General features: G+C 48.4%; 2 protein-coding genes across 2 annotated transcripts in view; one reads left to right on the forward strand and one right to left on the reverse strand.

The window, feature by feature from the left end:
- KIF18A (kinesin family member 18A) overlaps window positions 1–20,370 on the reverse strand; it is a 221,245-nt gene extending 200,875 nt beyond the window's left edge. Inside the window, exon 1 of the mRNA XM_069221971.1 lies at window positions 20,234–20,370. The gene's annotated coding sequence lies outside the window, so the exon portion shown is untranslated. The remainder of the gene's footprint in view (window positions 1–20,233) is intronic.
- The window catches only part of METTL15 (methyltransferase 15, mitochondrial 12S rRNA N4-cytidine), a 759,979-nt gene continuing 752,944 nt past the window's right edge, over window positions 20,217–27,251 (forward strand). The window contains exon 1 of the mRNA XM_069221973.1: window positions 20,217–20,353. The gene's annotated coding sequence lies outside the window, so the exon portion shown is untranslated. The remainder of the gene's footprint in view (window positions 20,354–27,251) is intronic.

Here is a 27,251-nt window from a genome sequence, read left to right on the forward strand (position 1 = left end):
GTCTAGTAGCTTGGCACAGAGCAGTCAGGCTAATCCCAAGAGGAGGTGTGTAAAGATTTTGTGCAATACAACACACATTTATACAATGAAAACACCACATAAAAGACTCCGCACCAGGTTAGAAAATAGACAATTTTATAAATCACTCAAGACCAAAACAACAAAAATCAACTAAGTAGAAGTAGAGGTTTGATTTTGTTTTTTTTTTATAAAAAGAGATCTAGCAATTAGTAGCAATAACACTAATGGGGGATATCTGGCCACACTGGACCAGGGCAAAGTCCATAGTTCAGGCCGACCATGATGGAGTGCAGGCTGGGGACAAGAGCCATGCAGGCCTGGTGAAGAAAGTACCTTGATCCTGGTTGCAACAGCAAAATGAGGAGGTGTTGACAAACTGTGCATTGGGTGGGGGGGATGCACCTGTTGCTTGAATGCAGATTTACCTTTAACAACTGAACGACAAGGGGCGTTTGGCAAAGCAGAAACAGTAGGTTTAATTAAATGCAGCTGCTGGGATGACTGTCTCTCAAAGTTACATAATTCTGAGCGACCTTTCATACAATTCTTGAAGGGTTGTAGAACAATTCTAAACATTCTTTGTGCAAAGGAATTAGGGCCTAGTCGTGAAGTCGTAAACCTGACCATCTGATGGTCTTGACGATCTCCAAGCTTCTGTGATGTTGATACGCGGTTCCGAGAGTCTGGCTTTCTAGCCGAAGAATTGGTTCAAAGGGTGATGTGCTGGTTCTATCCCTGCAACAGGGTTGATGCGCCAGTTCTGCTTCAAGCAGACTGTAGATGCGTTGATTTTTCTAATGCAAATACCTGGGATCACTTCCAATGAACCAGGCACAGAAGCAGGGGTACAGTATTTGATATCCCAGAGTTTCAAGCAACAGGAGGCAAGACAGCAAGCCCTTGGAGATCTCTTCAGTTGCAAGGTGGAGTCCAGCTCTTCCTCAGCAGAGTCAGAGAGCAGCCGGCAGCACAGCAGAAAAGAGGTTCTTCCAGGTCAGCATCCAGCAGAGTAACAGTCCTTGATGCAGCCCAGCAGTTCTTCTGACCGAGTCCAGTTGTAGGTCCAGACGTGTCCGATTTGGTAGGGTCATCGACCCATTACTTATACCCAGTTGTGCCTTTGAAGTGGGAGTGACCTCAAAGAAGGGTCTCTGAAGTGCATAGAGGCCCTTTCTTCCACACCCTGGCTACAGACTATCAGTAGGGGCTAATCAGCCCTTTGTGTGGGGACAGGCACTATCTATTCAGGTGTGTCAGTACCTACCTCCCTTTCTGCCCAGGAAGAGCCATCAGAATGCAGATGAGTGCTGTGATTACACACCTAACCTTCCTGTGTTAGTGGCTGTCGTGAGATAATACATAAAGTGTAGCTGTTGCCCACTCCAGACGTGTACTGGAGATAGGCTACGGGCACACACAGCTGTAAGAGAAGAGAGAAATGTCCACTTTCTGAAAGTGGCATTTCTAAAATAGTAATGTTAAATCCAACTTTACCAGTAAAGAGGATCTATCATTACCATTCCAATGATATGAAACATGATATAACCACTCTTTCTCAATCAAGAATTACAGCTTAAAAGTGCAATATGGAATTCCCAACGTTAACCTCTGAGAGGAGTAGGCCTCACAGTAGTGAAAGAAAATATAGGGTTTTTTCACTACCAGAACATGCAAAACTTAAAAGTACATGCAGAGCCTTTTACGTACACAGCATCCTGCCCTGTGGGCTACCTAGGGCCTATCTTAGGGGTGACAAGTGTGATAAAAGGGGAGTTTAGGTCTTGGCGAAGGGTGTCAAATGCCAAGTCAAAGTGGCAGTAAAACTGCACACACACACTGTGCAATGGCTGGCCCGAGACACATTTAAAGGGATACTTGTGGTGTAGGCGGCAGGCCAACTAGTAGCATTTAATTTACAGGCCATGGGTATATGGCATACCACTTTACAAGGGACTTACAAATAAATTAAATAGGCCAATTCAGTATACACCAATGTTAACATGTGTAGGGGAGAAGAACATGCGCTTTACCACTGGTCAGCTGTGGTAATGTGCTCAGACTCTTAAGGCCAACAGAAAGAATAAGCAAAAGGTGGCGGTAAGCAGGCAAAAGTTTGGGGGAAGGCCACCCTAAGGCTGACAGGTTTACCTGTGACCTATAGGTATTTCTATCTAGACCCCAGTAGATCCTGTTGTGGTCAATATGTAAAGTGCTCAGTGGAAAATGGTTGAGCGCATCCTAGTTTATAGGAACCAGGGTGAAACCCAGTGATGAAGCATGGGACCAACAGGATGCGTGAGGGTCCAACAAAATAATACCACGGGTGATTGGCACTGAGAATAAATATAATAAGGCAAACGATTCGATAGGTGGGGTTATAAGATACCTTAGGTTTTGTGGTACTCACAAACAACATACAAATGAGGTAAACAGTCTCTCTGGCATGTTTGACAAGGACTACTGCAAGGAGGAGTTAACGGAAACAAGCAATGGTGTTAACAATACTGTAGGAAGTTGGCTCTGTATGTGCTATTTCAAAGTAAGGAATAGCATGCAGAGAGTCCAAGGGTTCCCCTTAGAGGTAAAATAGTGGTAAAAATAGATAATACTAATGCTCTATTTTGTGGTAGTGTGGTCGAGCAGTAGGCTTATCCAAGGAGTAGTGTTAAGCATTTGTTGTACATACACATAGACAATAAATGAGGTACACACACTCAGAGACAAATCCAGCCAATAGGTTTTGTTATAGAAAAATATCTTTTCTTAGTTTATTTTAAGAACCACAGGTTCAAATTTAACATGTAATATCTTGTTTGAAAGGTATTGCAGGTAAGTACATTAGGAACTTTGAATCATTTCAATTGCATGTATACTTTTCAAGTTATTCACAAATAGCTATTTTAAAAGTGGACACTTAGTGCAATTTTCACAGTTCCTGGGGGAGGTAAGTTTTTGTTAGTTTTACCAGGTAAGTAAGACACTTACAGGGTTCAGTTCTTGGTCCAAGGTAGCCCACCGTTGGGGGTTCAGAGCAACCCCAAAGTTACCACACCAGCAGCTCAGGGCCGGTCAGGTGCAGAGTTCAAAGTGGTGCCCCAAACGCATAGGCTTCAATGGAGAGAAGGGGGTGCCCCGGTTCCAGTCTGCCAGCAGGTAAGTACCCGCGTCTTCGGAGGGCAGACCAGGGGGGTTTTGTAGGGCACCGGGGGGGACACAAGCCCACACAGAAATTTCACCCTCAGCGGTGCGGGGGCGGCCGGGTGCAGTGTTAGAACAAGTGTCGGGTTCGCGATGGAAGTCAATGAGAGATCAAGGGATCTCTTCAGCGCTGCAGGCAGGCAAGGGGGGGGCTTCCTCGGGGAAACCTCCACTTGGGCAAGGGAGAGGGACTCCTGGGGGTCACTTCTGCAGTGAAAGTCCGGTCCTTCAGGTCCTGGGGGCTGCGGGTGCAGGGTCTTTTCCAGGCGTCGGGACTTAGGTTTCAGAGAGTCGCGGTCAGGGGAAGCCTCGGGACTCCCTCTGCAGGCGGCGCTGTGGGGGCTCAGGGGGGACAGGTTTTGGTACTCACAGTCGTAGAGTAGTCCGGGGGTCCTCCCTGAGGTGTTGGTTCTCCACCAGCCGAGTCGGGGTCGCCGGGTGCAGTGTTGCAAGTCTCACGCTTCTTGCGGGGAGATTGCAGGGTTCTTTAAAGCTGCTCCTTTGGATAAAGTTGCAGTCTTTTTGGAGCAGGTCCGCTGTCCTCAGGAGTTTCTTGTCGTCGTCGAAGCAGGGCAGTCCTCAGAGGATCCAGAGGTCGCTGGTCCCTTTGGAAGGCGTCGCTGGAGCAGAGTTCTTTGGAAGGCAGGAGACAGGCCGGTGAGTTTCTGGAGCCAAGGCAGTTGTTGTCTTCTGGTCTTCCTCTGCAGGGGTTTTCAGCTAGGCAGTCCTTCTTGTTGTTGTTGCAGGAATCTAATTTTCTAGGGTTCAGGGTAGCCCTTAAATACTAAATTTAAGGGCGTGTTTAGGTCTGGGGGGTTAGTAGCCAATGGCTACTAGCCCTGAGGGTGGGTACACTCTCTTTGTGCCTCCTCCCAAGGGGAGGGGGTCACAATCCTAACCCTATTGGGGGAATCCTCCATCTGCAAGATGGAGGATTTATAAAAGTTAGAGTCACCTCAGCTCAGGACACCTTAGGGGCTGTCCTGACTGGCCAGTGACTCCTCCTTGTTGCTTTCTTTGTTCCCTCCAACCTTGCCGCCAAAAGTGGGGGCCGTGGCCGGAGGGGGCGGGCAACTCCACTAAGCTGGAGTGCCCTGCTGGGCTGTGACAAAGGGGTGAGCCTTTGAGGCTCACCGCCAGGTGTTACAGCTCCTGCCTGGGGGAGGTGTTAGCATCTCCACCCAGTGCAGGCTTTGTTACTGGCCTCAGAGTGACAAAGGCACTCTCCCCATGGGGCCAGCAACATGTCTCTAGTGTGGCAGGCTGCTGGAACTAGTCAGCCTACACAGACAGTCGGTTAAGTTTCAGGGGGCACCTCTAAGGTGCCCTCTGGGGTGTATTTTGCAATAAAATGTACACTGGCATCAGTGTGCATTTATTGTGCTGAGAAGTTTGATACCAAACTTCCCAGTTTTCAGTGTAGCCATTATGGTGCTGTGGAGTTCGTGTTTGACAAACTCCCAGACCATATACTCTTATGGCTACCCTGCACTTACAATGTCTAAGGTTTTGTTTAGACACTGTAGGGGTACCATGCTCATGCACTGGTACCCTCACCTATGGTATAGTGCACCCTGCCTTAGGGCTGTAAGGCCTGCTAGAGGGGTGACTGACCTATACTTGCATAGGCAGTGAGAGGCTGGCATGGCACCCTGAGGGGAGTGCCATGTCGACTTACTCGTTTTGTTCTCACTAGCACACACAAGCTGGCAAGCAGTGTGTCTGTGCTGAGTGAGAGGTCTCCAGGGTGGCATAAGACATGCTGCAGCCCTTAGAGACCTTCCTTGGCATCAGGTCCCTTGGTACTAGAAGTACCAGTTACAAGGGACTTATCTGGATGCCAGGGTCTGCCAATTGTGGATACAAAAGTACAGGTTAGGGAAAGAACACTGGTGCTGGGGCCTGGTTAGCAGGCCTCAGCACACTTTCAATTGTAAACATAGCATCAGCAAAGGCAAAAAGTCAGGGGGCAACCATGCCAAGGAGGCATTTCCTTACACAACCCCCCCCCAAACGAAAGAGGATGAGACTAACCTTTCCCAAGAGAGTCTTCATTTTCTAAGTGGAAGAACCTGGAAAGGCCATCTGCATTGGCATGGGCAGTCCCAGGTCTGTGTTCCATTATAAAGTCCATTCCCTGTAGGGAGATGGACCACCTCAACAGTTTAGGATTTTCACCTTTCATTTGCATCAGCCATTTGAGAGGTCTGTGGTCAGTTTGAACTAGGAAGTGAGTCCCAAAGAGGTATGGTCTCAGTTTCTTCAGGGACCAAACCACAGCAAAGGCCTCCCTCTCAATGGCACTCCAACGCTGCTCCCTGGGGAGTAACCTCCTGCTAATGAAAGCAACAGGCTGGTCAAGGCCATCATCATTTGTTTGGGACAAAACTGCCCCTATCCCATGTTCAGAGGCATCTGTCTGCACAATGAACTGCTTAGAATAATCTGGAGCTTTTAGAACTGGTGCTGAGCACATTGCTTGTTTCAGGGTGTCAAAGGCCTGTTGGCATTCCACAGTCCAGTTCACTTTCTTGGGCATTTTCTTGGAGGTGAGTTCAGTGAGGGCTGTCACAATGGATCCATATCCCTTCACAAACCTCCTGTAATACCCAGTCAAGCCAAGGAATGCCCTGACTTGAGTCTGGGTTTTTGGAGCTACCCAGTCCAGAATAGTCTGGATCTTGGGTTGGAGTGGCTGAACTTGGCCTCCACCTACAAGGTGGCCCAAGTAAACCACAGTTCCCTGCCCTATCTGGCATTTGGATGCCTTGATAGAGAGGCCTGCAGATTGCAGAGCCTTCAAAACCTTCTTCAGGTGGACCAGGTGATCCTGCCAGGTGGAGCTAAAGACAGCAATATCATCAAGATAAGCTGTGCTAAAGGACTCCAAACCAGCAAGGACTTGATTCACCAACCTTTGGAAGGTGGCAGGGGCATTCTTTAAACCAAAGGGCATAACAGTAAACTGATAATGCCCATCAGGTGTGGAGAATGCTGTTTTCTCTTTTGCTCCAGGTGCCATTTTTATTTGCCAGTACCCTGCTGTCAAGTCAAAGGTACTTAAGAATTTGGCAGCACCTAATTTGTCTATGAGCTCATCAGCTCTAGGAATTGGATGGGCGTCTGTCTTGGTGACAGAGTTGAGCCCTCTGTAGTCCACACAAAACCTCATCTCTTTCTTTCCATCTTTGGTGTGAGGTTTGGGGACTAAGACCACTGGGCTAGCCCAGGGGCTGTCAGAGCGCTCAATTACTCCCAATTCCAGCATCTTGTGGACTTCCACCTTGATGCTTTCCTTAACATGGTCAGACTGTCTAAAAATTTTGTTTTTGACAGGCAGGCTGTCTCCTGTGTCCACATCATGGGTACACAGGTGTGTCTGACCAGGGGTTAGGGAGAAGAGTTCAGGAAACTGTTGTAGGACTCTCCTACATCAGCTTGCTGTTGGCCAGAGAGGGTGTCTGAGTAGATCACCCCATCTACTGAGCCATCTTTTGGGTCTGATGACAGAAGATCAGGGAGAGGTTCACTCTCTGCCTCCTGATCCTCATCTGTTACCATCAACAGATTTACATCAGCCCTGTCATGGAAGAGCTTAAGGCGGTTCACATGGATCACCCTCTTGGGGCTCCTGCTTGTGCCCAGGTCCACCAGGTAGGTGACCTGACTCTTCCTTTCTAGCACTGGGTGAGGGCCACTCCATTTGTCCTGAAGTGCCCTGGGAGCCACAGGCTCCAGAACCCAGACTTTCTGCCCTGGTTGGAACTCAACCATTGCAGCCTTTTGGTCATACCAAAACTTCTGGAGCTGTTGGCTGGCCTCAAGGTTTTTGGTTGCCTTTTCCATGTACTCTGCCATTCTAGAGCGAAGGCCAAGTACATAGTCCACTATGTCTTGTTTAGGCTCATGAAGAGGTCTCTCCCAGCCTTCTTTAACAAGAGCAAGTGGTCCCCTTACAGGGTGACCAAACAGAAGTTCAAAGGGTGAGAATCCTACTCCCTTCTGTGGCACCTCTCTGTAAGCAAAAAGCAGACATGGCAAGAGGACATCCCATCTCCTTTTGAGTTTTTCTGGGTGCCCCATGATCATGCCTTTTAATGTCTTGTTGAATCTCTCAACTAAGCCATTAGTTTGTGGATGGTATGGTGTAGTGAATTTGTAAGTCACTCCACACTCATTCCACATTTGTTTTAGGTATGCTGACATGAAGTTGGTACCTCTGTCAGACACCACCTCCTTAGGGAAACCCACTCTGGTAAAGATACCAATGAGGGCCTTGGCTACTGCAGGGGCAGTAGTCGACCTAAGGGGAATAGCTTCAGGATACCTAGTAGCATGATCCACTACTACTAGGATGTACATATTTCCTGAGGCTGTGGGAGGTTCCAGTGGACCAACTATGTCCACACCCACTCTTTCAAAGGGGACCCCCACCACTGGAAGTGGAATGAGGGGGGCCTTTGGGTGCCCACCTGTCTTACCACTGGATTGACAGGTGGGGCAGGAGAGGCAAAACTCCTTAACCTTCTGGGACATATTGGGCCAGTAGAAGTGGTTGACTAACCTCTCCCACGTCTTGGTTTGTCCCAAATGCCCAGCAAGGGGAATATCATGGGCTAAGGTCAGAATAAACTCTCTGAACGACTGAGGCACTACCACTCTCCTAGTGGCACCAGGTTTGGGGTCTCTGGCCTCAGTGTACAGGAGTCCATCTTCCCAATAGACCCTATGTGTTCCATTTTTCTTGCCCTTGGACTCTTCAGCAGCTTGCTGCCTAAGGCCTTCAAGAGAGGGACAGGTTTCTTGTCCCTTACACAGCTCTTCCCTTGAGGGTCCCCCTGGGCCTAAGAGCTCAACCTGATAAGGTTCAAGCTCCAAAGGCTCAGTTCCCTCAGAGGGCAGAACTTCTTCCTGAGAAGAGAGGTTCTCTTTTTCTGACTGTGTTGCAGTTGGTTTCCCAACTGACTTTCCTTTTCTCTTGGTAGGCTGGGCCATTTTTCCAGACTCCAGCTCTACTTTTTCACCCTGTGCCTTGCATTGTGCTCTTGTTTTTACACACACCAGTTCAGGGATACCCAGCATGGCTGCATGGGTTTTTAGTTCTACCTCAGCCCATGCTGAGGACTCCAGGTCATTTCCAAGCAGACAGTCTACTGGGATGTTTGAGGAGACCACCACCTGTTTCAGGCCATTGACCCCTCCCCATTCTAAAGTTACCATTGCCATGGGATGTGCTTTAGTCTGATTGTCAGCGTTGGTGACTGTATAGGTTTTTCCAGTCAGGTATTGGCCAGGGGAAACCAGTTTCTCTGTCACCATGGTGACACTGGCACCTGTATCCCTCAGGCCCTCTACACTGGTCCCATTAATAAAGAGCTGCTGCCTGTATTTTTGAATGTTAGGCGGCCAGGCAGCTAGTGTGGCTAAATCCACCCCACCCTCAGAGACTAGAGTAGCTTCAGTGTGGACCCTGATTTGCTCTGGGCACACTGTTGATCCCACTTGGAGACTAGCCATTCCAGTGTTACCTGGATTGGAGTTTGGAGTGGAACTTTTCTTGGGACAGGCCTTGTCTCCAGTTTGGTGTCCAGACTGACTACAGTTTCGACACCAGGCCTTTTTGGGATCAAAGTTTTTACCCTTGTACCCAGGATTGTTTTATGAAGAGGCTCTGGGCCCACCCTCCTGTGCAGGTTTTTGGGGGCCTGTAGAAGACTCTTTACTATTTTTATTTTTGGCTGTCTCACCACCTTTCCCCTGGGGAGGTTTTGTGACCCCTTTCTTTTGGTCACCCCCTGTGGAAGTTTTGGACACCCTAGTCTTGACCCAATGGTCCGCCTTCTTTCCCAATTCTTGGGGAGAAATTGGTCCTAGGTCTACCAGATGCTGATGCAGTTTGTCATTGAAACAATTACTTAACAGGTGTTCTTTCACAAATAAATTGTACAGCCCATCATAATTACTTACACCACTGCCTTGAATCCAACCATCTAGTGTTTTTACTGAGTAGTCTACAAAGTCAACCCAGGTCTGGCTCGAGGATTTTTGAGCCCCCCTGAATCTAATCCTATACTCCTCAGTGGAGAATCCAAAGCCCTCAATCAGGGTACCCTTCATGAGGTCATAAGATTCTGCATCTTTTCCAGAGAGTGTGAGGAGTCTATCCCTACACTTTCCTGTGAACATCTCCCAAAGGAGAGCACCCCAGTGAGATTTGTTCACTTTTCTGGTTACACAAGCCCTCTCAAAAGCTGTGAACCATTTGGTGATGTCATCACCATCTTCATATTTAGTTACAATCCCTTTAGGGATTTTCAACATGTCAAGAGAATCTCTGACCCTATTTATGTTGCTGCCACCATTGATGGGTCCTAGGCCCATCTCTTGTCTTTCCCTCTCTATGGCTAGGATCTGTCTTTCCAAAGCCAATCTTTTTGGCCATCCTGGCTAACTGGATGTCCTCTTCACTGGAGTTATCCTCAGTGATTTCAGAGTTGTTGGTCCCTCCTGTGAGGGAACCAGCATCTCTGACTATTATTTGTGGAGTCAGGGCCTGAGAAGCCCTGCTCTCCCTAAGTAGGACTGGAGGGGGGGAATTTCCCTCCAAGTCACTATCTTCATCCTCTGTGTTGCCATCCTCCGAGGGGTTGGCCTTTTCAAACTCTGCCAAAAGCTCCTGGAGCTGTACTTTGGTAGGTTTGGGGCCCATTGCTATTTTCTTTAGTTTACAGAGTGACCTTAGCTCTCTCATCTGTAGATGGAGGTAAGGTGTGGTGTCGAGTTCCACCACAGTCACATCTGTGCTAGACATTTTGCTTCTAAAAGTTGGAATACTTTTTAAGAATCTAAAACTGGTTCTAGAATCTAATTCAAACTTTTACAAACTTTTAAACTCTAAAAGAAATGCTAAACAGGATCTAACACAAGGCCCTAGCAGGTCTTTTAAGAATTTAGAAAACTTTTCAAATTGCAAAAATCAATTTCTAATGACAATTTTGGAATTTGTCGTGTGATCAGGTATTGGCTGAGTAGTCCAGCAAATGCAAAGTCTTGTACCCCACCGCTGATCCACCAATGTAGGAAGTTGGCTCTGTATGTGCTATTTCAAAGTAAGGAATAGCATGCACAGAGTCCAAGGGTTCCCCTTAGAGGTAAAATAGTGGTAAAAATAGATAATACTAATGCTCTATTTTGTGGTAGTGTGGTCGAGCAGTAGGCTTATCCAAGGAGTAGTGTTAAGCATTTGTTGTACATACACATAGACAATAAATGAGGTACACACACTCAGAGACAAATCCAGCCAATAGGTTTTGTTATAGAAAAATATATTTTCTTAGTTTATTTTAAGAACCACAGGTTCAAATTTAACATGTAATATCTTGTTTGAAAGGTATTGCAGGTAAGTACATTAGGAACTTTGAATCATTTCAATTGCATGTATACTTTTCAAGTTATTCACAAATAGCTATTTTAAAAGTGGACACAGTGCAATTTTCACAGTTCCTGGGGGAGGTAAGTTTTTGTTAGTTTTACCAGGTAAGTAAGACACTTACAGGGTTCAGTTCTTGGTCCAAGGTAGCCCACCGTTGGGGGTTCAGAGCAACCCCAAAGTTACCACACCAGCAGCTCAGGGCCGGTCAGGTGCAGAGTTCAAAGTGGTGCCCCAAACGCATAGGCTTCAATGGAGAGAAGGGGGTGCCCCGGTTCCAGTCTGCCAGCAGGTAAGTACCCGCGTCTTCGGAGGGCAGACCAGGGGGGTTTTGTAGGGCACCGGGGGGGACACAAGCCCACACAGAAATTTCACCCTCAGCGGCGCGGGGGCGGCCGGGTGCAGTGTTAGAACAAGCGTCGGGTTCGCGATGGAAGTCAATGAGAGATCAAGGGATCTCTTCAGCGCTGCAGGCAGGCAAGGGGGGGGCTTCCTCGGGGAAACCTCCACTTGGGCAAGGGAGAGGGACTCCTGGGGGTCACTTCTGCAGTGAAAGTCCGGTCCTTCAGGTCCTGGGGGCTGCGGGTGCAGGGTCTTTTCCAGGCGTCGGGACTTAGGTTTCAGAGAGTCGCGGTCAGGGGAAGCCTCGGGATTCCCTCTGCAGGCGGCGCTGTGGGGGCTCAGGGGGGAGAGGTTTTGGTACTCACAGTCGTAGAGTAGTCCGGGGGTCCTCCCTGAGGTGTTGGTTCTCCACCAGCCGAGTCGGGGTCGCCGGGTGCAGTGTTGCAAGTCTCACGCTTCTTGCGGGGAGATTGCAGGGTTCTTTAAAGCTGCTCCTTTGGATAAAGTTGCAGTCTTTTTGGAGCAGGTCCGCTGTCCTCAGGAGTTTCTTGTCGTCGTCGAAGCAGGGCAGTCCTCAGAGGATCCAGAGGTCGCTGGTCCCTTTGGAAGGCGTCGCTGGAGCAGAGTTCTTTGGAAGGCAGGAGACAGGCCGGTGAGTTTCTGGAGCCAAGGCAGTTGTTGTCTTCTGGTCTTCCTCTGCAGGGGTTTTCAGCTAGGCAGTCCTTCTTGTTGTTGTTGCAGGAATCTAATTTTCTAGGGTTCAGGGTAGCCCTTAAATACTAAATTTAAGGGCGTGTTTAGGTCTGGGGGGTTAGTAGCCAATGGCTACTAGCCCTGAGGGTGGGTACACCCTCTTTGTGCCTCCTCCCAAGGGGAGGGGGTCACAATCCTAACCCTATTGGGGGAATCCTCCATCTGCAAGATGGAGGATTTATAAAAGTTAGAGTCACCTCAGCTCAGGACACCTTAGGGGCTGTCCTGACTGGCCAGTGACTCCTCCTTGTTGCTTTCTTTGTTCCCTCCAACCTTGCCGCCAAAAGTGGGGGCCGTGGCAGGAGGGGGCGGGCAACTCCACTAAGCTGGAGTGCCCTGCTGGGCTGTGACAAAGGGGTGAGCCTTTGAGGCTCACCGCCAGGTGTTACAGCTCCTGCCTGGGGGAGGTGTTAGCATCTCCACCCAGTGCAGGCTTTGTTACTGGCCTCAGAGTGACAAAGGCACTCTCCCCATGGGGCCAGCAACATGTCTCTAGTGTGGCAGGCTGCTGGAACTAGTCAGCCTACACAGACAGTCGGTTAAGTTTCAGGGGGCACCTCTAAGGTGCCCTCTGGGGTGTATTTTGCAATAAAATGTACACTGGCATCAGTGTGCATTTATTGTGCTGAGAAGTTTGATACCAAACTTCCCAGTTTTCAGTGTAGCCATTATGGTGCTGTGGAGTTCGTGTTTGACAAACTCCCAGACCATATACTCTTATGGCTACCCTGCACTTACAATGTCTAAGGTTTTGTTTAGACACTGTAGGGGTACCATGCTCATGCACTGGTACCCTCACCTATAGTATAGTGCACCCTGCCTTAGGGCTGTAAGGCCTGCTAGAGGGGTGACTGACCTATACTTGCATAGGCAGTGAGAGGCTGGCATGGCACCCTGAGGGGAGTGCCATGTCGACTTACTCGTTTTGTTCTCACTAGCACACACAAGCTGGCAAGCAGTGTGTCTGTGCTGAGTGAGAGGTCTCCAGGGTGGCATAAGACATGCTGCAGCCCTTAGAGACCTTCCTTGGCATCAGGGCCCTTGGTACTAGAAGTACCAGTTACAAGGGACTTATCTGGATGCCAGGGTCTGCCAATTGTGGATACAAAAGTACAGGTTAGGGAAAGAACACTGGTGCTGGGGCCTGGTTAGCAGGCCTCAGCACACTTTCAATTGTAAACATAGCATCAGCAAAGGCAAAAAGTCAGGGGGCAACCATGCCAAGGAGGCGTTTCCTTACAAATACTATCAATTGTATTACTCTGGCTTGACAAGTGCAACTGGAAAGATTATAGTTATATTGAAAACCATGGACATCAGTTGTGCCCAGAGTACAGTTACTAATTCAGGTTGTCCTAACAGCATTATGAAGTGTCTCTTGACAACATTACAACCACAACCGATAGCTCTATAATGATCACTGTGAGAATGAGTTTCACAAGGATGGCTACAAAACAGGGCTAGGGTAACTGAAGAAGTAAAGAAACTTCAGCTTCTCAAAAAAAGGATTAAAATATGTCCCTTGAGACGATGCTCAGCCACTTGGGAATGCAAGAGGCAACATGCCTATATCACATGCACAGATCTACTGTAAAACAAAAAAAAGGAAGAAAATATGTAATCATAGGGGATAGGAACATAATCAACAACCATACATAGCGCCTCTATAGAGAAGATTCCTCTTGACAACTTGGCATCAGATCAGAGACAAAGGAAAAGGACAAGACATTTATGCAGTGCACCATAAAGGAGAATGATCACCACCTGTATGGTGGCAGAAAGGATATATTGTACGGCCCATGATGTCTCCACGTAAAACTGGCCCAAATAAAAAGAAACGGGTGCAAGCAAACAGGAAGAATGGCCAAATTTTCACAATCTTTCAAGTATCTAAGTAATTCAATCTGTATGAACCTCAACGTATTACCTCTCAATTTTAGTTACTTGCCAGCCCAAACTTCACACTGCCCCTGCCTACACCAGTAGGAAGATTAACTTTATCATCCAACACAACCTTCGAGGAAGGTCACATCTCAAGAAGTGCACATAGGCTATTGTGCACTTTTGTCCATGAACAAACATGACCACCACTGACCTCACTGCTTTTGCTCCCTATGTGGATTTGAGGTTGGAAATAAACAGTCACTGGCCTGAGTCAATGCAACAACAAAAAGTGGACTACACAGACATCCAGGGTCTCATGCGATATGTTCACAAACATAAAGCCCGACAAATGTAAGCTAACTTTAAGGCTCCAGCGTCTGCACAATGGGGGTCAACGGTTTTGACAGTCCCCATGACGAGGGAGCGGGGGGGGGGGCTTTATTTTCCAAAAGGGAAAGATTTTTTTCTTATCAAGGAGCGGGGTCTGGCAGATGTAGGTTTGTGTAGTGGCAAGTATGAAGGATGCGAGGCAGCCGGGTTGCATTGTAATATCTTTTATTGTCTTGCCGCAAGAAACAAGGCCCACGAGGAGCCGGCCAGCGCGCAACACCGCGCTTGTTCGCGCCTCTCTCCGTCTCGGCCGCGCCGCCCCCTGACGTCACGACCGTCCTCGATACGGATTGGTCGTAACGTCGTGAGGCGACCAAACATAGAAGACGGACCAATTCTTTCCCTCCCGGTCTCGTACGTTAACTCACGTATGACATCTCCCCTTTTAACAGAACAAGAGAACTTAAGGAACTTCACCTCATAACAAAATCTTCGAACCTCTTGGGAGCTCGGATATGCCTAGTTGGCCTGCTCGGAGTAACATACTGAAGTGAATTCGCCCTGACGGCGCACGTATCCTCTCGGCCTGAACCCATTACGTTGTGACTGTCGCTCTCCGCAGATTCGGGCCTGCAACCATTCTGTCCTTCGGCATCCATCAAGCCACGCCATGCCTTCTCACATCGCTCTGCACTTCCATGTCCGATTCGTCCTCGCCTGGAAGGCGTATTCGCACACTCCTCCTCATCAATGACTACATCCCTGGCTTCGTGACTTTGCCACTCATCAACATCGTCCGTGCACTCGGCCCCATCCACACGGCCACCTTTCATGATGATTTCCTCTTGACCAGCCTTGAGCCTGACTATGTCGTCCTTGCTCCGCCACCCCACTCCTTCCAGACAGACTGCCCCTCTTGCCACTCCTTGCACACGCACAGGGGTTTGAAACACAGACTCCCCCTTCATCACCCTGTTGGGTTTCTTCACCAATACCCAATCCCCTTGCGCTATATTTTTAGTTTTGGCTCTATTCACAATGTCAGCGTACCGCTTATTGCTTTCCTGTTTAGCCATTATTCTTGCTTTGACTCTCAACCTCTCATCAGATCCTGCCTCAATTTCCTCCTTCATGTCATACCACTTATTGAATTTGGGGGTAAGCTCACTCATGCATCTTCTCCCTCTCATCAAATAAAACGGAGTGTGTCCAGTAACTTCACTGGGCGTGTTATGGAAAGTGTGCACCTTGTCCGCCAGAAACGCTTTCACATTCATGTTGGAAGCGACTGCCTGTTGCACGCCCTCTTTGAGGAATCTATTCATACGCTCAACCTGCCCATTGCTCTTCGGGCTGTACAGCGGGGTCTTCTCCTGCTTAATCCCTAACCTGGACAGAAAATCCGTCATCTGCCTGGACACTAGCTGGGTGCCATTGTCCGACACCATGATCTTCGGCTGTCCCTCAATCGCGAAAATTTTCGTCAATGCCTTGATCACTCGTTCAGTGGTAACTTCCCTGACGAACTTGTAGTGAATCCATTTGGAGAAGTAATCCGTAAGGACGATGAGATGTCTACAATCGTCTGGTAGCATGGTAAATGGGCCCGCGAAATCAATGGCAATCTTGTTCCATGGGCCAGCAGGAATGTCCACCAACTGCAACTCTCCTTTTGTCGTCTTCCAGTGCTTATCGGCCCTTAAGCACGGTCCGCACCGATCAATGAATCTGCTGACGTCGCTGCACATCCCTGGCCACCAGTAGTACTGCTTGAGGAGATTCTTTGTAGCGGTACTGCCCGGGTGGCCCTTATGGGCAATCCAGATTAGCTTGTCTCTCAAACTTTCCGGAGGTACAAACAGCTCGTGTCTCTTCACAAAGCCGCCCTCGATGGTGAGTTCAGAACTAATCTGTTGGAAACTCTTGAGTGCCCCGTGCAAGTTCCGGATAGGGGGCCAATGAGCCTTCATGTGGTCCATCACCCTCCGAATAGTCACGTCCTTCTCCTGAGCCGTCAACCATTCTTCCTCTGATATGGATCCCTCGCACATGGCTGTTGCGTCAACCATTGCCACAACACACTCCGTGTCGTCCAGGGAATCATCCTCCTCATCCGTGATCGGTATGCGCGATAGGCAATCTGCCCTGCAGTTGAGACCCCCCTTGATGTGTCTGACGGTGAAGTGATATTCTTGCAACTTAGACAGTAGACGTAGGAGCCTCGAGCTGGCTTTGCCATTGCCACGTCCTTCACCATCCATCATGTATATCAAGGGTTTGTGGTCGGTGACCAATTCGAACTCCCTGCCCCACAGATAATTCCTCAGTTTCTCCACGGCCCAGACGCACGCGAGCGTCTCCCGCTCGATGGTGCTGTAGTGCTTCTCTGCTTCGCTCAATGACCGCGATATAAATGCAACTGTGTTCTCCTTCTTCCCTTGGAATTGGCAAAACACTGCACCGATACCCTTGGCACTAGCGTCAACCGTGATTACATTCCGGAGGTCCTTGTTGTACGGTGGTAATGCTGGGGCCGCGGCGATTGCCTGCTTGACGGATTCAAAGGCAGTGCTTTGTTCCTGCGTCCACGTATATTTTTCGTTCTTCCGTAGCAGTTTCCTTAGAGGCTCCACAGTGGTTGCGTACCCTTGCATGAACTTGGAATAGTATTCGCTGAGTCCCAGGAACGATCGCAAGGCGTCTTTGTCTCCTGGGCAAGGGGCATCTCGTATGGCCCTCACTAAATCATCTTTCGGCGCAATGCCATTTGGGGTAAGCACATGCCCTAAGTATTCTATCTTGCCTTCCATGAATTTGCACTTGTCTTTGGAGACCGTCATCCCCCTTTTTTGTAGCACCTCCAGCACTCTGCCCAGCAGTTCCAGGTGCCCCTTCTCGTCTTCCGTGTGTATCAGAATGTCGTCCTGAAATGCTTCAACCCCCTTCATATCGCAGAAGAGGAGGTCCATTAGCTTTTGAAAGACGCCCGAGGCTGATGCAAGACCGAATGGAAGACGGACGTATCTGTATGCTCCAAACGGGGTAATAAAGGTGGTCAGTTCCTTAGACTCCTCCGTGAGACATACCTGGTGGTATGCAGACTTCAGGTCTATCAGGGTGAAAAACTTTGATCCTGATGTGGAAGACAATATCTCCTGAATGTTGGGCAGGGGATGGCAGTTCACCAGGATATTTCTGTTCAAGGATCGCAGGTCTACACACAACCGAATGTCCCCTGTCCTCTTCTTCTTGGACACCACGATTGCGGACACCCACTCTGATGCACCTGCTTCCTCTATTACTCCTTCCATTTTCAGCTTATCCAGAACAGCCTTCAGCTCCCCCCTTACAGAAAGAGGAATCGTTCTGACTTTGTGCTTAATTGGTAGGGCACCCTTTTTCAACCGTATGGCATGCACAAATCCTCTTACACACCCTACCTTGTTTTCAAAAACGGAATCAAATATTTCGAGGACCTCAGCTAATCCTTCATGCAAATCATCAGGCTGCACATAATTGACCCAGTCATCTCTCAGAACTATGGGATCTTCTGCCCCAGGGACTAGCATCACACCTAGCTTCGCCAGGTCCTTCCATCCCACAAGGCTCCTCCCTTTTTCAGCCACATATATCTTTGTTCTCACAGTGCGCCCTCGAAAGGTGAGGGAGTCCCAGAAGTAACCTTTCATCACTATGTCGTGTTCCCCGAAGGCCTTTGGACTCACATCCTTCTCATGCAGTCGTACATCTTGCCATTTCGAATCAAATGTCCTATCAGAGATCAGGGTAAGAGGGGAACCAGAATCAGCCGTAAATGGCAATTTTATCGCACCAATCATGACGGAGCCAATGGGCCCCTTCACTCTTCCGTCCTCACCATCAATGGACAACATGATGTCCGCATCCGCATCAGTGTCACTCTCGCTTACCGAGCTCACTTTCATGCCCGTACTATATTTCTTGGCTTTACACACTGCCGCAAAGTGGCCCAACTTCCTGCATTTAGAACAACTTTTGTGCAAGGCAGGGCAGGTCCTGCCATCCGCTAAGTGATCCTTTGACCCACACCTAAAACAAACGAGCGGCCTCCTGCCTCCCCCTCTATCACTCGCCGCCCTGTCTGGAGTCTTGGGCACATGTTTACGACTGTCCTGTACATAGAACACATTTGAAGCCTGACTAGTGCTCGCCAGTTCCTTGGAAGACACCATGGAGCGTTTCACTGCCTTTGCAATGGCTATCACGTCCTTCAGTGAAGGGTTCCTGCATGAAAGCAAACGTTCCTGCACTTTCTTCGAATGGCAGTAGAACACCACCTGATCTCTAATGTACGTATCAGTCATCACCGCAAATTCACAATCTTGGGCTAGAACTCGTAGACATGCAATATACTCTTCGATAGTCTCTCCTTCCTCTTGTTTCCGCAGTGCGAATTTATGGCGCCCCACCATGATGTTGCACTCCTCCGCATACTGCAACTCAAGTCGCCGTACAGCCTCCTGGTATTCGTTCAGAGGAGCTGTGGCTCCATGGGGATTCACATAAACCGGCAGACTATCGAAAACCTCCTGTCCGGCCTTCCCCAACAGTCCGAATAACAACGACTTTTTCCGCTCGGGCTATACCCCTGACCATCAATGGAGACGATATAGTTCTCAAATGCGCGCAGCCATCCTTTCCATTTCATGCATGGCTTACCAGGAGAGTCCAGGAAGAGAGGAGGCACGCAGATATGACCTGTCTGCGACATGGCCGGAAAGCGGGCGCCACACTTGGAAAGACCGCGTGATACAGGTGCAGCATCCACTATGGGAGGCTACTGGGCAGCGCAGAATGGTAGCTCCGCACGCTGGATAGCCGGGGATCAGCTTTACACTGGACACCTCCCAGAAGATGTACATACATGGACAGGGAACCCGGGAGCGGGCCTACTGCCTGGTCCTTGAAGGTAGAAGTCGTCAAAATCAATTGTGTGGAGCTCCCAGCATCAGCACACCTTAGGGATTGCATGTAGTCCTCAGTGAAGAGATATCAGCGCGTCTCACTGGCCTCCCGAAACATCAGGTAAGGTGGGCTACACTCGTGGGCCTTGGTAGAAGCTGTGACCCTCGTCGCCATTTGTAGTGGCAAGTATGAAGGATGCGAGGCAGCCGGGTTGCATTGTAATATCTTTTATTGTCTTGCCGCAAGAAACAAGGCCCACGAGGAGCCGGCCAGCGCGCAACACCGCGCTTGTTCGCGCCTCTCTCCGTCTCGGCCGCACCGCCCCCTGACGTCACGACCGTCCTTGATACGGATTGGTCGTAATGTCGTGAGGCAGCCAAACATAGAAGACGGACCAATTCTTTCCCTCCCGGTCTCGTACGTTAACTCACGTACGACAGTTTGTCAGCTCTGAACACTAAGACCATGCAGCAGAGAACCCGGATACCACTTACTGTGCCCAGTTGTGGACAATATGTGGAGGACAGAACAAGTCTGTCGTGCAATGGCATGGACAAGTGAGGATTACCGGAGACAAGTTGCGGTCAAGTTTTGTCCAGCACAACTACTGAGAATAACGAATATTGCATAAGATATAGACAGTCTGTGTTTACTTATCTGGCACATATCATAGTACACGACAATCTACTACACATTCCAATAATAAAACAAAATACACCAGTCAGGCCTGGGCTTACGAATGCGGTACAAGTCGGCTCTTGTTTTTACCTTGTATGTCGAGTGAGGTTATTTCTGATATAGAAGTTACTCATTTAAACATGACCCCACAAGACTAACCATTCAGTGTTTGATTAACAAAAGTGATTCATTGACTATAAACATTCAAGAAAGGCTTAAAAGATGTGTAGAATGTAACTTCAAGTTTGTATGAAATGCTTCACATATGTTGACATTTTTACTCATTTCTCAGCATGAATTACTGCATTGTCACAGTCGTAAATGCTATACATTTAAGCATTCACTGCCACTTCCGCCAGAGCGGGTAAGGGAAACGGAACCCGACACATCGCGTTCCCTATCCTTGAAGCGACTAACAGAGGCACTGATCACACTGGTTTGTGCGAGTGCAGGCGGGGCAGAAAAGCGAACAACGCGAGCTGCAAGCGGATAGGCTCTCTAGCAGCTGGATACTACTGCTCTTTGGGGAGGGCGAAGCTAACGTCATCGTGACGAAGTACAGACTGGGTGGCTATCGGCCACGCGTAATGCCACAGAGCTGAGCTGGATTTTAGTAGATAAAGATAAGGCCGTTTTGGAGGGTAGTCTACTCACCAGCTAGGATCCCTTCTCGCTATAACTCGTCCAGGCGCCGCCTCCTGACATAGAAGAGTAAAAATATTTGGCGACGAGTGAGCGAGCCCGCCAACGGACAGAAGGCAAGACGACCAGCAGGTAAAATACTGTACAAGACATACAGCGCTGTCTAAGACATCACGCCAATGAACAACTGTAAACCGTTTCTCCCGCCAATCCCTTTCCACGGTATAGTCTTTTAGGCAATACAACCAATGAACGAATGATAGTAACCCCGCTAGCCAATCAGATAAAAGAGTTCTTTGGCGAATCCAAGCGCACTACGCTTTTCCACCACTAAGGGGGTTAAGATTGCATCTACCGGATTGGTTACAAGCACCCGGGTGTTTCAAACTCAAGCTTTGGTGTTTTTAGATGCTGCAACATAGAGACGTCCGTTAAACGACTTGTGACTGAAATTAGTTGTAGTCATAAAGGGCTTTTGGATAGTTTTGGTCAGTTGGTCATCCAAGTTCAAATGGCAATGCCACTGCATATTTCAAACTACTGGCAGTATTGTGGTAGAGCACGCACACGCTTGTTAATCTGGAACCTCTGTCGAATGCGTTGGTAAGCATTTTCTCACCACGCACTGGCACCCCGTCGGGCTCCTTCCCATTTTAAACACACCCTCCATATTATTATGATTTTTTTGCTAAGGCATAACTCTAATATCGGCTTTTTGTGCAAGTGTTGTATCCAGACACGAATCAGTTTATGGTGACAAGGGCAGATTTTGCAACGAAAACAAAAACATAAGTTGAACCTTTCTGAAAGCATAGAAGTAGGTCTCCGCTTTCGAATGAATGGGTAGATGTGCAGCCCCATGCATGCCTTTAACCCTGTCCTTCCCTACTCCCACCCCCAATTAAGATAGGCTGGCTGAGGGGGGGGGGGGGAGGGGCAATCGCATGCAAAAAAACAACAGCTATGAAGGTGCTTGGGGAGGGAAGGATTTGCTTGTTTTCACCTTGTTAGAATTTACTGCTGTGCTGGGTTCTCGGATTAGGGCTGCCAGAGTGGGGTTGCAGGAGAGAAGGCACTGGGTCCGTAGTAGTGGGAGGAACAAGGATTAACAACTGATGGCCCACACTGCTGCCCTTTTCCAAAAACTGTCCCTCATTGTTTTCCCTCTTATTCCAATTAGCACTACAGAAAGCCTTGTGAATGACAGATACATGTGACCCTTGAGTCCTCTTATCGCTGCGCTGCAAACACTTGGACAGGCATGGAGAAAGACAGGATGCGGAATGGACTGGCACATGGCATAGAGCAGAGCGCCTCAAAGAGCCATGGGGCTTGCTTGCAACACAAACCGTGGCACGTAACACACCCGGTGTCTGCCTTTGCTATTCATGATGCTGAATAGTAATAGAAGGGCCAGGGGTCTTTATGGGAAATGGAGGGTGGTTACGTGCAACGCAGTAGGGTGAGGCCAAAGGTACATGCACCGTTTGTGTCTGCTCTATGTGTGTATTTGTCTTGCAGGGCTGAGAAGGGGCAGGTGCTGGAATGAGCATCTGTCACATGCCTGAGAGACAGGTAATGGCGAGAGGAGCATGCACAGAAGCTGTTGCACCTGCTTTCCAGCACTTGCCCGTGATAGTGAGGCTCTGCGTGAATGAGTGGGCAGAGGGGGTTTCGGCCAATGTAAATTCTATGTCAGGACCGGAGGCTCAGATTAAGCTTCTCTTTTTATGCTTTATTTTACAACAGCAGCCAATCAAAATAAAGAACAGTAAAAAAACTACAAATCCCAAAAGTCCATCAACACGTGATGACCATAGAGGAGGAACACTATAAAACGCTGCCTCACATAATTCCACTCCTCTTTCTTTGCTGCTTTGCAGCCAGTTAAGTGTTTTAAGCCTTTTACTCACTTTGTATGTACCTTGTGTGATTGCGCTTTCAGTGCTGTGTAGTTGGCCGTATTTGGAAGTCTTGAATTAAGGTCCTTCCCTCCCGGGGGCCGCTCGGCACACCCCTTGCATCTGTGTAGCGGGAGCAGGGGAGAGAGGACGCGCCAGGATTATTATTGATTTCCCACACGCTCGCTTTGCTGAGCGTTTTCTTCTTACACGTTGAGACGTGCGTGTTCGTCTCGTAGCCGGCAGTGCTTGCTCCCCGATTTTTACACCCCAGCTCTTGAGTTTGGAGTTGCAAAAGGACAGGATCTGGTTTATGCCTTAGACGCAGGTGTACGTCACACTGTTAATCAAGCCTTGCGCAGGCTATCAGACCCATCAAACACCATTTGATTGGTTGTGCAGAACAGCAGGGATGGGTTGCCCCTTTGGGCATTCAGTCAATAGCAGAGTCCTCCCTGTCTGGTGGTTCCCAATCTCTACAGCAAAGTCATAACCCGCATTCTGTGGATTTTGAAAGCCTTATCAGGGCAATGTCTAACGAGCACGACTATAATGCGTCGACTCAAAAGACTAAGTCCAGAGAGGTTCTGGTTTCTTCTTCCTCAGACCATTCTTCGGAGACAGGGGATGACCCTTCCCCGTAAACGCAAAAAGAAGTCTCATCACCAGAAAGATCCTCTGCCTACTCCTAAGGTCTTGACCTTTGAGCCGGAAGACATAGTCCATCCTCGTTCTTCCTTATGGGTGCCATCCTCGTAGGTGGCAGATTATGTGCAATCTCATATTAGACACAGTTTCGACAAAGAAGTGAGATCCAGATTGCGGTCTGAGTGTCCTAGACTGGATTTCTCCTCTAAGGTAACGGAGACCCCGGAGTTGGATCCTAATCTGGTTACATTCTTGAAGAAGTCCTCTAAAGACCCTAGGGAAGGGCATTGATCGAGCCTGGCGGGGTTGTCAGGATAAGCTGTTGGACATCTCTGGCCCTTTAACGAAGATTTTAGAAATGGCATTTCAGGCCAAGGAGTCAGGCGAGGCCATTAACCCTGATGTTTTGGTGGGTTGGGCCCAAAGAGCACTTTGTTTTCTAGGCAATGCAAATTGTGCTATTTCTTCGGAGCGTCGCTGCTCCATATTGATTAAACTGGACCCCAAGTTGGCGGACCTCGCTACTTCTGAGTCAGGTCCCTTGGCTCAGGGATTGTTGTTTGGCTCTCCTTTCCTAAAGGAGCTTTCCAAATTTGTAGCAACTTATACAAATCTGGACAAGACCCAAGGTTCTATCAAGAGGGTTCTTCGCCCACTTTTTCGAGGGGCTCGACGCTCAAGAGGGCATGCCTTCGGCTGCTTCAACTATCCGAGCCCTCAACGTGGGTACTACCACCAGGGTCGAGGCGGTTTCCAGGAGTATGACGCCCCGCCTCTACTTTCTACCTCTCCCGTCCAAGAGAGGGTCGTTCCACATGAGAAGTTCCAGGGGCAACCAGTCCTTCTCCCAAGAGGCAGGATCTACAGGTGAGCCTAATATTAAATTCAGAGGTAATTTTGGGGGACAGGGCGGGTATATTTCTACAAGAGTGGCTCAAAATTACATGCGATGCCTGGGTCCTCCAGACCATTCAGGGCTTCAAACTTTAATTTTACGAGTCCCCCCCTCCAGTATGCTCTTCCCCGTCCAACTTATTTTTCCCTACAAGAGCGCAGTTTCATTTCAGCGGAAGTTTCGGCGCAGTTGAAAAAAGGCGCTATTGTCAGGACCTCATAGCACCCTTCTGATTTTCTAAGTCCTATGTTTCTTGTAAGCAAGAAGGGAGGTGGGTCTCGTCTGGTTCTGAACTTAAAAGAGTTCAATGGTTTCCTGGTTAATAAACACTTCAAGCTGGAGGGTATCCACTTGTTGAGAGACATCCTCCAGGAGCGAGACTGGATGGTTCGTTTGGACCTAAAAGATGCCTATCTACCCATCCCCATATTCCCTCCCCACCAAAGGTTTCTTCAATTTTGCTGGGAGGGCCTCTGTTACGAGTACATAGTTCTCCCATTCGGCCTGTCATCAGCCCCTTGGTGCTTTACGAAAGTCATGCGACCAGTGGTAGAGTACCTTCGTTCTCGAGGTGTACGTCTCATAATTTATCTAGACGACATTCTCATTATGGCTCAGGACCCTCGTCTCCTTCTTTCTCATCTGGATTGGACCATTTCCCTCCTTCAAAGGCTGGGGTTTATCATAAATGTCCAGGAGTCGTTACTCATTCCGTCTCAGCAGATGGATTTTCTGGGCTTCCAGATCAACTCCATCCGAGCCCAGCTAGTTCTTCCTCCTCAAAAGATTCATTCAATCAAGAGGGAGTTGAGATTGCTGTTGTCCATACAGACTATATAATTGAGGGTGACTGCCCGCATGGTGGGTCTGCTATCTTCTTCGATCCACGCGATTTTTCAGGGTCCTCTACATTACAGAGCCCTCCAGAGATTAAAGATTTCCCATCTGCAGATGGGCCTCAAATATGCGGACCAGGTTCCCCTTTCAGAGGAAGCTCGGTCAGAGATGAATTGGTGGTTGGAACACATGGAGGCGTGGAACAGCAGGGGTATTTTCAGCTCTTCCGCAGAGATAGTAATAGAGTCCGATGCCAGCCTGTGGGGTTGGGGAGCCCGTTGCGGGTCAGTCTCCACTGGGGGCTGTTGGTCCATGTCGGAGTTGAATCTACATATCAATTGTCTGGAGCTTCTAGTGGGTTCCTTTGCAGTCCTGAGTCTGTCTCCGCTCACAACGAACTGTTGCATTCTTCTTCGGATGGACAATATCTCGGCAGTGAGATATGTCAACAAGTTGGGGGGACCAGATCTCGCATGCTAGCGGGGATAGCCAAGGACTTTTGACATTTTTGCCTGCAGCACAGGATTCCGGTGATAGCGGAATACCTGCCAGGGAGAAGCAACTCAGTCGAGGATTGGCATTCTCGTCATCTTCGAGATTTCATCGACTGGAGGCTTCACCCCCAAATTTTTCGGGCACTCTCGGCTCGGTGGGGTCCTTTCTCGATAGATCTGTTTGCTTCCCGACTCAATCATCAGGTCAAGTGTTTTGTCAGTTGGAGACCGGATCCAGAAGCATCGGCAGTGGATGCATTCCTTCAGTGCTGGTCTCTGGATCAGGGATATGCTTTTCCCCCTTTTCTAATGATTTCCAGGGTGCTGGCTCAAGTACGGCATCAACAGGCGGATCTGGTGCCCCCCCCCCCACCTTGGAGGTCACAGGCCTGGTTTCCAGTGGCCTTGGAATTGAGCTGCGATCATCCGATTCTTCTCCTGTTCAGGAGGAATCTTCTCCTAGACCCGTTGAGTCTTCCTCATCCTCTTTTCCTCTCGGGTCAGTTGTCATTGGTGGCTTGGCGTCTTTCAGGGAAAGACTGAATCTCGCAGGCCTTTCGCAGTTGTCTTCCGCATTTATTGCGGGATCATGGTCCTCCAGTACACATAAAAGGTATGCTTCAGCTTGGAACCGATGGAGCGCTTTGTGTAGTGCACGGAACGCAGATCCTGCTTCAGCGGATTGCAGTATGGTCTTACATTTTTTATCCTCTTTAGCATCGTCCAGTTTGGCTTATAGATCGATTAATAACTATCGGTCAGCTATTTCCGCAGGACACTTGCCTATTGAGGGTAGACCTGTGGGTGAGCTCCCGATTGTGTGCATACTGTTGAGGGGTATCAGATTAGCTAATCCCACTCATCCTCGTTATTCTTCCCTTTGGGACGTAAATATTGCCCTTAGTTTTTTGGAGGCTTGGCCAGCTAATAGGTTCCTTTCTAGAAAACAGCTTTCTGCCAAACTTACTATGCTATTATGTTTAATCTCCTGTAAAAGGGTGTTGGATGTTCGAGCCCTTGACTTAGCCGGGAGTTTTTTTTTTCCGAAGGAGTTACTTTTTCCATTTCTAGGCGTACCAAGTATAATTTGCACTCTGTTTCTTATCCCAGTTTTGTGGACAATCCTAAGCTTTGTGTTGTGCAATGCCTTAGGGCTTACCAGGTAAGTACAGAAGAATTTCGTTCTGATATGGATGGTCAATTGTTGATTTCATTAGTCAAGCCTTATCACCTTGTTTCCTCGGCTACCTTAGCCAGATGGATTGAATGAAGCAGGAATTGATGTTTCCAGATTTGGCGCTCATTCTACTCGAGGTGCCATGGCCTCGAAATCTTTTGCTTTGGGTTCTTGCCTAGAGGATATCATAAAGGCCGCAGATTGGGCTTCTCCCTCTACATTTAAATCTTTAAACAAGCATAATCTGAGCCTCCGGTCCTGACATAGAATAAAAGATTTTCTAGCATTCGCGTTAAGAATTTTTCAATTCTATTAAGGACACGGAGGCGAGGATTATCCTGCCGCACTGTTGCCATGTATTTTATTTGATTATGTATTATCTGTTAAACAGTTTTCATTGTAATGCTATTTTGATCCAGTGCTTTACCCTCGCTGTGAATAGTTATGTAAGTTATCTATGGTGTTTCAGTTTTTATGGCATGATTTTTTGCATCTTTTCAGGGACAGAGGACAAATAATTTGAACGTTTGTGCAGTTCTTGGTTCTACATTCTGTATGGTTGGAGATTCTTCTGTGTGTCAAGTTGGACGTGTTTTTTCTCCTCTTCAGGATGTTCTGAGGATCCAGGTTTTTTGGACTTGCATTGACTTTCACTGTTGCAATACTGTTAAGCAAAGAAAGAGGAGTGGAATTATGCGAGGCAGTGCTTTATAGTGTTCCTCCTTTAGGTCATCGCGTGTTGATGGGACTTTTGGGATTTGTAGTTTTTTACTGTTCTTTATTTTGATTGGCTGCTGTTGTAAGATAAAGCATAGAAAGAGAAACTTAATCCTCGCCTCCGTGTCCTTAATAGAATTGAAAAATTCTTAACGCGAATGCTAGAAAATGTTTTATTGAGTAATGTTCAGGGCACAAGTCTTAAAAAAATAAGTGGGTGGGACTAACCAAGTTAGGCGGTATGCAAGTGATATCATGGTGTGTGACATGATGGCATCGCATGTAGCATCACCGGAGTGGCAACACAACCCATGACATCACAAGAAGTGTCATCACATGAAGTTATATCAAATCTTAAGAC

Source organism: Pleurodeles waltl, chromosome 3_1 (assembly GCF_031143425.1).
Source record: "Pleurodeles waltl isolate 20211129_DDA chromosome 3_1, aPleWal1.hap1.20221129, whole genome shotgun sequence".
Taxonomy (NCBI): domain Eukaryota; kingdom Metazoa; phylum Chordata; class Amphibia; order Caudata; family Salamandridae; genus Pleurodeles; species Pleurodeles waltl.